We start from the raw sequence: 9877 nt of genomic DNA on the forward strand, positions 1-9877 counted from the left end.
CCTGTAGCTCTTGTTCTGGGAAATTTTCTTGCAAATTACAGCCTCGTAAAGCTGCCGGCTTGTGCAAGAGAGGTATCCATTACACGTACCGACAAATACTATGCAGATGTATGGCTTGTTTCGGTGTAAGAACGTTAATTACGTAAGGAACCAAACTTGCGCTAAATATTCTGTGCAACTGTTGGTCCTGGTTTGGACTCGGAGTTCAAATGTTTTTACGACCCCGTCGTACATACTTGCGACATTTTATATTTTAAGTACTGAAGGATATAATTAACCGAAGATTTTTATTCAGTCGCTGGTATACATTAGAGGAAGGATGTTGGAACAGGATTTTTAGAGTTCTTCGTGGTTTTCTACATCTTCTTACAATCTCACAAAGCTACAAAATTTTATATCACCTGTTGTGAATATACTAGGATTTTTTACAACTGAATTAATATGATCATTGAAATTCTCCAACTGACAATAAAATTAATAAATTCTCTTGCGTAATAGAAAGTGAAATGGAATTGTAGATACCTATAAATTTTATAAATTCAAAGTCATCTGATTATTCTACTAAACATAAAACTGGAACGTTATAAAAATCTATAGTCCTCCACTCGTAACTTGTAACTTGTAAATTTACTACTATTAATTGAAAAATTCTGCAAGGGGGTATAAAAAATATCCACCCCTAAAGACTGCTATATATTTATCGTTATCCCAAAAAGCAGTTTGTATCGTAAAATGTTTCTAGGCACATATCTATACATGATTATGTAGAAATGTGTGTGACACCATTCAATGACACTAGAACAGAAATATTATCGCGGAATAATTAACCGTAGTCGATGACGCGATGAGAGGGTGTTTCTAAACAGAGTGTAATTAAAACGGTTCATACCCTTTGAATTTTTCTTTTTTCATTTCGACGACAACGTAGGAAACGTAAATAGTCCGTGAGCGTTTTAATCATTTTCTCCTCTCCGCGGTCCCGGGATACAAAGTTGAATGCGCGATCGCGCGCGCGCGTGTGCTCGCTCGCTTGTGCTGGCTCGCGTCCGTGTTGCTCGAAGGGAACAAAAACATTGCGCGGTACAACGCTGTCAAAATATACCTTGCTTGCGTCCGTCCCGCGGGTCCCACATTACGCGAATGTTAAATATTATTTTTAGGGGGACACATTTATTTGCGAATAAAAAATAGAGCTGTCTCGTGAATAAAGTGGGAGCCCGCGAAGCGTATTTCGCCGAAGCGCCTGTTGCTAAATATCCGTTCGCTATATGTGTATGTATTTCTCTCTCTCTCTCTCTACCGTTCTCCGCATCTCGCCTGTTTCGTCTCTGCTCGGCGTGGGACACAACGCGCGGCCGCGTATCACACACACACACACATACGTACAAGACACAGATGCGTGGCGCAGTAATTACTTGGTAAACAGTAATTATTTTTGAGAATATAGAGGGACGACCTTTCCACGGGAGCGCGGATCACGCGATGATAAAGCGCGGCAACGCGATTAATGTTTTAAACGATAACGTGTAACCGGAGACAATTGACATCCGGCCGAGCTCTCCACAGTTCCTCGACTCGTGACAGCGTTGGAGATATTTTTGGGCGCACTTTTATCAGTATCGCTTTCGCAATTTCGTTATCGAGAAGCAACGAACTGGGATATCCGGCGGTAATGAAGATCAGAAATGATCCTCTTCGTTGAATTTTTAGTGCACGATGGAGGGAAATTGTTTGAAAATTGCTTGGAAATTTTCGTCGGATGGTGAAATTTTAATCGATTGAAAATCGTTAAAGACTACAGGAAGGTTAGAAATGATTTTCTTCGGTGAAATTTTAATGTACAAAGAGGAACAACTGTTTGATTCTTTAGGAATTTGATTTAGGACGTTTAATTTCATAATATGGATTAATTATTAGTGATAAATCTTGGTACTTTTATCGTGTCTGTATTGGCCTGTACAATTGATACCTGATAATTAGTTTGCGTACTACAAATTACAGCCGGTTATATCTAATCAACTGAAATTGAAATACTAGGAGGAACCAGATAGTGTAAGTAGATGCAGACCGTCTATAATCAGACATCACTTCGAGCGCTAATATGCGGACAAGCGTAACTATTTCTCTTGCTCCTTTTTTAAAAAGAGAAAAAGAATGTTTCGTACAATTACAATCTCCAAAATATAATATAAATTTATTAACACTAATCCACTCGTAAAACGTTTATTCGTGTTATAAGATAAAACACTTATATGACTAATCGGATTACATAGAACCATTTAAGAAACGAAAGTTCCTAAACTATTCGAGTCAATTAATTTACAAAAAGTCATCATCACGGTGAAGGAGCATCTTTGAACTTCTCGATCGTTATCCACTGTCAAACGAAGGAAGTTAGACCATCATGATTGTTCAGGTCGAATCGAAAAACCGCAAGCGTTCGGCGCGGCCTCAAAGACGCATCGAAGCGGTTGGCCAGGCGTTTTGCGGCGTTTATTCCGGGGCTGGTGTGGTAACAAAGGGACGCGAAATCAAAGAAAAAGGACGGGAGGAAAAAAGGGAAAAAATCAAATTTTTCGGTGGAAAGACCAGTATAACTGAGTGCATTTACAGATATGTAGGATAAACGCGTATAGTGCCGCAGCGGCGCGCGTCTCTACACGTATACTCTCTTTCCCTCTTTCCCGGTGGTTAGCGTGTATGCGTGCACACGCGAATGTTTCACCCTGTACACGCACAGGCTCTTGCCTGTGCGTGTAGGTAGACGTGCACGCGCATCGAGACTACGTAACCACGTTAGCGAAGAGAATCTGGCCGCAGGGTACTTTTTAAAAATTCGTGATTTTAAAATTCGCGTTGGCAAACAGCCCCCACTCGATTCGGAGAGCGGCCACCCCTAGACCACCTACACTCCTACTACCTCTGCCTAGCCCTCTCACTTGCTCTTGCGGCTAGCTGCGCCCCAATCTGCGCCCCCTCGTCACCGTTTCGTCTCTTTTAGCCTGCACTCACGCTCCCAACGGCGCCAATGGATGACAAAATATAAGCTCGAAGCCTGGATTCAATCAGAAATGGCGACGCCCCGCGCGCCACACATACGCGATGCCTCTTTTTTTCATTTTTTATTCTTCCTTGGTCTCTTTTTTTTTTGCTTCCTTTGTCGGCTTCGGACGTTCCTGTCGGCTTTTCCGGGGTCGACGGCTCAATAAATAACCATAAGAACGCAGAGACTCACTTTGTAGGCGATATGAAGCGATCATACGTACGCCTTTTCGGCCGCGGTTCTGTTTTCTCTCTCCCTTTCTTTCTCTCGCTTTCTCTAACCCTCTCGTAGCTCTTCCCTTTTTCTCCCCTCTCCCTCTCTCTCCCTCTTGTTCCTTTCTTCCCTTTTTTGTGGGATCCCCGGATAATTAAGCGATTGCTTTCCAATCCCGGGGCACCGATGCTCTTTGATGGAAAGGCTTTTAAGATCGTTTTTCGAAAGCGTGTCGAGAGGCTTTGGTAGGTTGAGTTTGGCTTGCGGCTGCCGGGATTAGGGATCGAAGGTGGCAACTGTTGATACGCCCGGCCGGAACGCTGAAATGTGGCGAACGTTATCCTCTCGCCGAAGCCTCCTGGTGTTGTATCCTGTGTTCTCCCCTGTTGCGTCCCGATCCCGATGCTTATTTTTAACATATCCGGCACTGTGCTTCCGGCATGATGCTCGTTTAAATATTTTACTGGTCCATTTTATCGACACTACATTCGACGCTATTTATAAAATAGATATTCTATTCTGCGTTTCGATTCGACTGTATTTATTTATGTATTTAGAGGATGAATCGAATGTTCAGTATTATTTGCAGTTTTCATCAAATGAACGCCAATAAACCATGATTTTGATTAATCAACTTTCAAGGTTGTTGTTTAAGAAATGAAATTTATAGGATTGGTGGAAATTGGAGTAGGGTTTTTGACATCTAATTTCGTTTATTTCCTTAAAATCTACGCGACTATACTTATGCATATGAGTTGCCATTAATCGTGAATCGAAATGTAAAGCTATTTCATTTTAATCATATTTTTATTCGTCCAATTCTTTTCTAATGCCATAGAAAAATTGTGTCAATGAAAATTGCGATATAAACTAGTACCTATAATTTGTAATTGAATTATTTCAGATTGTGTGATTGCTATGAATAACTGCGATCTGAACTGCAGGTTAAGGGATTTCTAGGATCTTCAAGATCTTTGTGATCTCTAGACTCTAAGGTGTTTGAGGCGTGACGTTCAAAATCTAGGATTCCTGGGATTTAAAGTTTCAGAGGTGCAGGATCTGGGACCTCCAGTATAGGATGTAGAATTTAAGATTTGAGATCTAATTTTTTATGTCTTCGGGGCTGGGATCTATAGAATTTTGTGTTTTTGAAATTTGGAATTTGTGAAATTTGGTAATTGAAAGAGTATCCAAAATTTAATTTTTAGAGTCTGATATCTGAGAGTTTGAAGTCTTTGAGATCTGAGGCTTCAGATCCCTGAAGTTAAAAGTCTATAAGATTTAAGTGTTTGAGATTTGGGGTGTCCCGGATCTGTAGTCTCTTAAGTTTCTGTGATGTAGAGTCTGAGATTCAGAAATTTTAAATCCCATGAGCCATTCAATAGCTGTAATACATTCCACGAGTCCAAAATTGTAAATTCTGAGATCCCGTGCTACTTGAATGCTACAAAGACTACCGTCTCATCTGTATACATTGTTGTAATGATTCAGGACGGGTACCATGACTTCTAACTTTCAAAGTTCAAGGATTTGTGATGCGAGCATAATCGAAAGCAGACTTTAGCACCTCTCATTTAGCCATTTTATTAACTTACAATTAGCTACAGTAAAAAACTGAAATCTGCCAAATAATCAGTTTCATCAATTTCCATTCAAAAGCAGATAAAGCACAATATCCGGTAAAACAAGCGGCACGATGGAACTCGCTTTCACAAAACGCGATAACTTGTTGGAAACTAGGTATCTGCGTGCTTTCCTGGAATTTCACGGGAACGGAATGTAATATCGATTAAAGACGAAGCAGTACTCACGGTAAGCGAGTGGAAGGGTAAACAGGACTCCATTGTAAGTACCAAGTGGCATTTTAACGTTGTTAAGCGGCGTTCTGAGGGCGCGAGAATTCCGCGGCGACCGCGCGCGAGATTAAAACTAGCTAACGAGAGCCGGCCCACGATGGTGATTGCAAATAATAAAATCTATTTTGCCAGTTTATTAAATCCGAGCGCGGAATAAAAATGTTGGCGGATTATTGAATTATTCCCGTGCCGCGAACGTAAAGCACAGCCCGGGCCACAATAGCGCGTCGCGCGAGCAGAAAGACTAACAATTTTTGCATCGACCAAGGCATCGCTTATGAGATTTCCGCCGCGGTATTACGACGAATGTTAATGAAATTGCTAGGCGCAAAAACGGCGAATCATTTTGCGACGTTCCACGGCTTGCACCTTGTTACAATTGCACAGGAATTCTGGTTAAAAATTTAACAGAAACTAACAGAATTGAAAATAAACGGGTCTATGATGTGCATTAGTTTGATCAATTTTTGCAACTTTTTATAACAGTTATTCACTAGTTCTGGTTAATGGTGGTATATTTTTCGTTTGGCGATTTCTCTACGTGAATAGAACGTTAAATTTATATATAATGTAACAGAATAGATTTTTAAATGTTTTGTGAGATTTTTATACGTATAAGTGAAATGAAAAAATTATAAATTTCACTATGGATAATTTTTAATAATTTTGTTCGATAATGAGAAACGAATTTCAGCATTTTTATAATGTTTCTATTGATTCTAGCTTTACAGAGGAAAGATGGAAAACAATTTCATACATTTTTGCTGATCGAATTTTCATTTAATGCAAATATGTAATTAACATATAAAATGTATTTCGCTATCATATACACACATACTGTAAAAATATTTGGTACCTGAAATCCAAGACCTATGCACTGAAGTGACAATATTCAGAATTTACATGAGAGCTCTACCTACTTTTATCCTCGTGCTATAAACCTTGCAGTTGAATTCAAATCTAAGAATATCTTTAACATACATAAACTTACACTGACGGAAAAATGGAAGTTTATAAAATGAGAAATACAAAGGCATCATAATTTTACAAAATGGATTTGTATTGAACAATGAATAAATACAATGTGTATACACCACAGAATAGATGTCAATTCACAGAATCAACATGTCAAAAACTGTTTACTACAAAAAATTACCAAAATTCATAGTGTATGAATTTTTAACTTACTTTTATCCGCGATTGCATAAAAAGAAAGGTGGAAAGGCGGCGATTCTCCCCTACAGCATTCTCTTCAAATTTTATCTTTTTTGTCGCTCCCAAACGTTGCTTAGCAAAATAATTAGCGCATTTTATTCATCCGAGGGAACAAATCCAGTTTCACCATGGAAAAAGAAAACGCGTGCGGGAAAGAGGATGTCGAAAAAAAGAGCTAACAAGGATAAAGAATTAAAACGAAAACACGGAGCGGAACGCTCGTCGTCGATTCCATCTCCAAAGAACGAAAAACTATCTATATCCCCGGTATCATATCGATAACATTCGTTATTACTCTTTTTGACATTTCATTTCCATCGTAGCGGTGGGTTACTGGTGGCGGTGATGCACGTGCATGCGCGCGCTCGTACGTCCCGCCTCGTATCCGCGCGCTAAGCATATAACACTGTGGCACGAGCGTGCAAAGACAGCTCGCGTGTTCCGCCGGTTTCGAAGCCGAAATCCGAATCAAAAATGCCCCCGCCGCGTACCGAGCGAACGCATGACGAAGGCAAAAGTCATTTCGACGCCGGTCCCCGTTTATTTATATTTCACAAATCGCTTTCAAAAAGAGCGCAATAGTTTGGGATTATCGGGAACGGCTCGGCCCCGCGTCGCTCTCCGTTAGGAGACGAGAAAAAAATGTCACACAGAGAATCGCCTATGAGTCGTGCGCGCGGACCGAGCGAAAAAAATTCGGAAATATTATTAAAAGCCGCTGGACCCACCTCCAACGCTCTTCCATACTACAACCATGCACGCATATTTGGAACCTTTCGGTTTTTAGACACTCGCTCTAGCGACATATAGACGTGTCTCTTTGCCGGTTATCTTGATCCAACAGCCTGTATACAAACATGTATTTCGATGTTCAACGTGCGATAGTGCGAATATTTCTCCTCTACCTTTCACTTTGTAGCGCAAAGTAGTATCGTATTAGCCGATAGAGAAGAGACGAGATAAAGCAGGATGGCCCGTTGAAACTGGGTCTTTCGTTTCTATCGGGCATCGCGAATTTTTTTTTTTTTCGATCACGTTCGCCTGATTGCAATCGGCCAAGCTCGTCGATATCGCGAGGAGAAGTTATGTCGCTGACCGTGTTGAATTAACGACGCTTTGGCTTGGGGGATTGTTACCACCGGCGGAGCTGAAGGATTTAATGTGACGTATCCAGGGGGGCGGATTCTTGACACCGACGGGGATTTCCGAAATTGTTTGACGAACGAATCCAACGAATTGGACGGAAATGTATAAAATATGTTTGAGTCGTCGATTTACAAGAAGTATTACAAAATTTGAAAGAAATGTTGGAATAAGGAAGAAAAGATTCAAATTTACGATAGATTATAATTGGTAGCGTTATATGTATAGAAATTGTTTATAGTGTTAAGAGCAATCTACCTAAATTTTATAATTTTTTAAGACTCGAAACTACAATCTTACTGCTGTCTACAATTTCAAATAACAATTTGACAACTTTCGGAGATCTACTTTATGAAAATAACAAAGATGAGTACAAGTGCAAAAACGTATAAATTATGAGAAGTAAAATACGCGTTATATTTAACAAATAAGACATTCTCTTATTCAAGTTTCATGTTCTTATTAATGTCTTGAAAGATATAGATTCGTAAAGAACAGAATTATGGATCACACATTTTCTGCTGCGATTCGAAAACTAAAAGCTAATAATTCAGATAACTATACAGGGTGCGCCGTTAGAATCCGGACAAAAGAAGTTTTGTGCAGAAAGTTGTTTATTTAAGTCAATACACAAAAACACATGAAAATGTTGTTATATCTCATTTAAAGGGTCCTTGCTGAGAACTTTTATTCTATGTAACCACCCTCTGCCTCTATGACCTGCTCTATTCTTGCTCTAAAGCGCGAGCACGCTGACTTCAACTGGTCGCGTTTAATTGTCGCGAATTCTGACTCGATAGCAGCTCGTAGGGAGTTGACGTTGGGGTGCCTGCATTTATTAGTTTGTCTCTCGATAACGCCCCACACGTAATAGTCCAATGGGTTTAGGTCGGGACTGTTAGGAGGCCAGAAATCTTTCGACCAAAACATGTCCACATTGTCAGAGAGCCAATTTTGAACAAGATGACTTGTGTGAGCAGGTGCGCCATCTTGTTGAAATAAATACGGCCTTCCAGAAGCCGTAATTTCCATCCACGGCTTTATTACTGTCTTCAGGACCTCCAAATAAACCTCCTTTGTGATTCTTTCGCCTTTTTGGAAGAAGTGCGGAGGCATGACGTCGCCCTCACTTGAGACAACGCTGAACTTTTCTCGCCGGAGAAGGAGAACCCTTCTCGAACCACTCTGAGGCTGCGTATCTCTTAGCAATGTCGTATACCGTCGATCTTGGGTAGCTAAAGAATTTTATAATTTCGACCGGCGTTCTCCCGGCGCGAAGACTTTCTATAATCGCCGCTCTTCTATCGTATTCCGGGTTTTGCTTAACGAGTTCTGTCATTTTGAGGTTATAGAAGACTTATTGACATATTTAACTAACTTCAGAGTCAATCAGCACAAACATCTGAATTCTAATATGGTGGGAACTACAAATTGAATTCTGTCCGAATTCTAACGGCGCACCCTGTATATAGACAACACGCTATCCGAGTATAACTATACCGTAATAAAATACAGTACATAGTAATAAAGTTTCAAAAATATGAACAGGAAGGGGATAACAGAGGAGGATAAACTATAAACGTAACCGCGAATGTACAGTAGGACCTCGACGAACTTTATTATTAATTAAGAGATTAATTAAGAGAGGTATATGGTTGGTTATGATTATGTTGTAAAAGGAAATAGATCTCCTAAGAATAAAGAGCAGTTTTTGGTATAGAAAGTACGTTTTTACTTTTTTCGCTTCAGATTTTGATTATGCATTGAGCCTCGATTTATCCAGACTGTTTGTTTCTCAATTAAGGCGGTTAATCAAGATCCTACTGTATCTCACTTAACACAGCTCCAGACAAAACACCAAATTTAGTTACATAAATCTCATATTTATAAAGAATGTATCGATGCTTATAAAAAGCTCACCCAATACAACTGTAGACAAAACATTTGGACTTAGTTAAATAAATCTCACATTTAAAGAGCGACTATAAGAACTATAAGAAGAATCGAACGAAAAGCGATAATGAAAAGGGAAATGAGCAATGTTATACCATGGAAAAGTTTCGATGTATAAACGTCATAAAAGATTGTTAATCAAAAGTAGATGCATTTAAAGGCATTTAAAGAGAGAAAGATCTGTGTAAAACCAATTTTTTGTCCCATCCCTGGAATCGTTCATGGGGCAATCTGCATTCATGGAAAGTAGTCACCAGCAAAAGAAACGGACGATAATAGTATTCATTATGAGTCTAAACTGCGGGTAAACGATCACGTCAGTATCGTAACCGGCCACATCGTTACGTACGAAAGTGTTGCAAACCGAAAGTAGAGATACAGAACTGGTTCTGACATCTTCGACGGTACATTACAGACCGCGCCACGGACAAAAAGCGATGTACAACTGCATGCA

Source organism: Bombus pascuorum, chromosome 10 (genome assembly GCF_905332965.1).
Source record: "Bombus pascuorum chromosome 10, iyBomPasc1.1, whole genome shotgun sequence".
NCBI lineage: Eukaryota > Metazoa > Arthropoda > Insecta > Hymenoptera > Apidae > Bombus > Bombus pascuorum.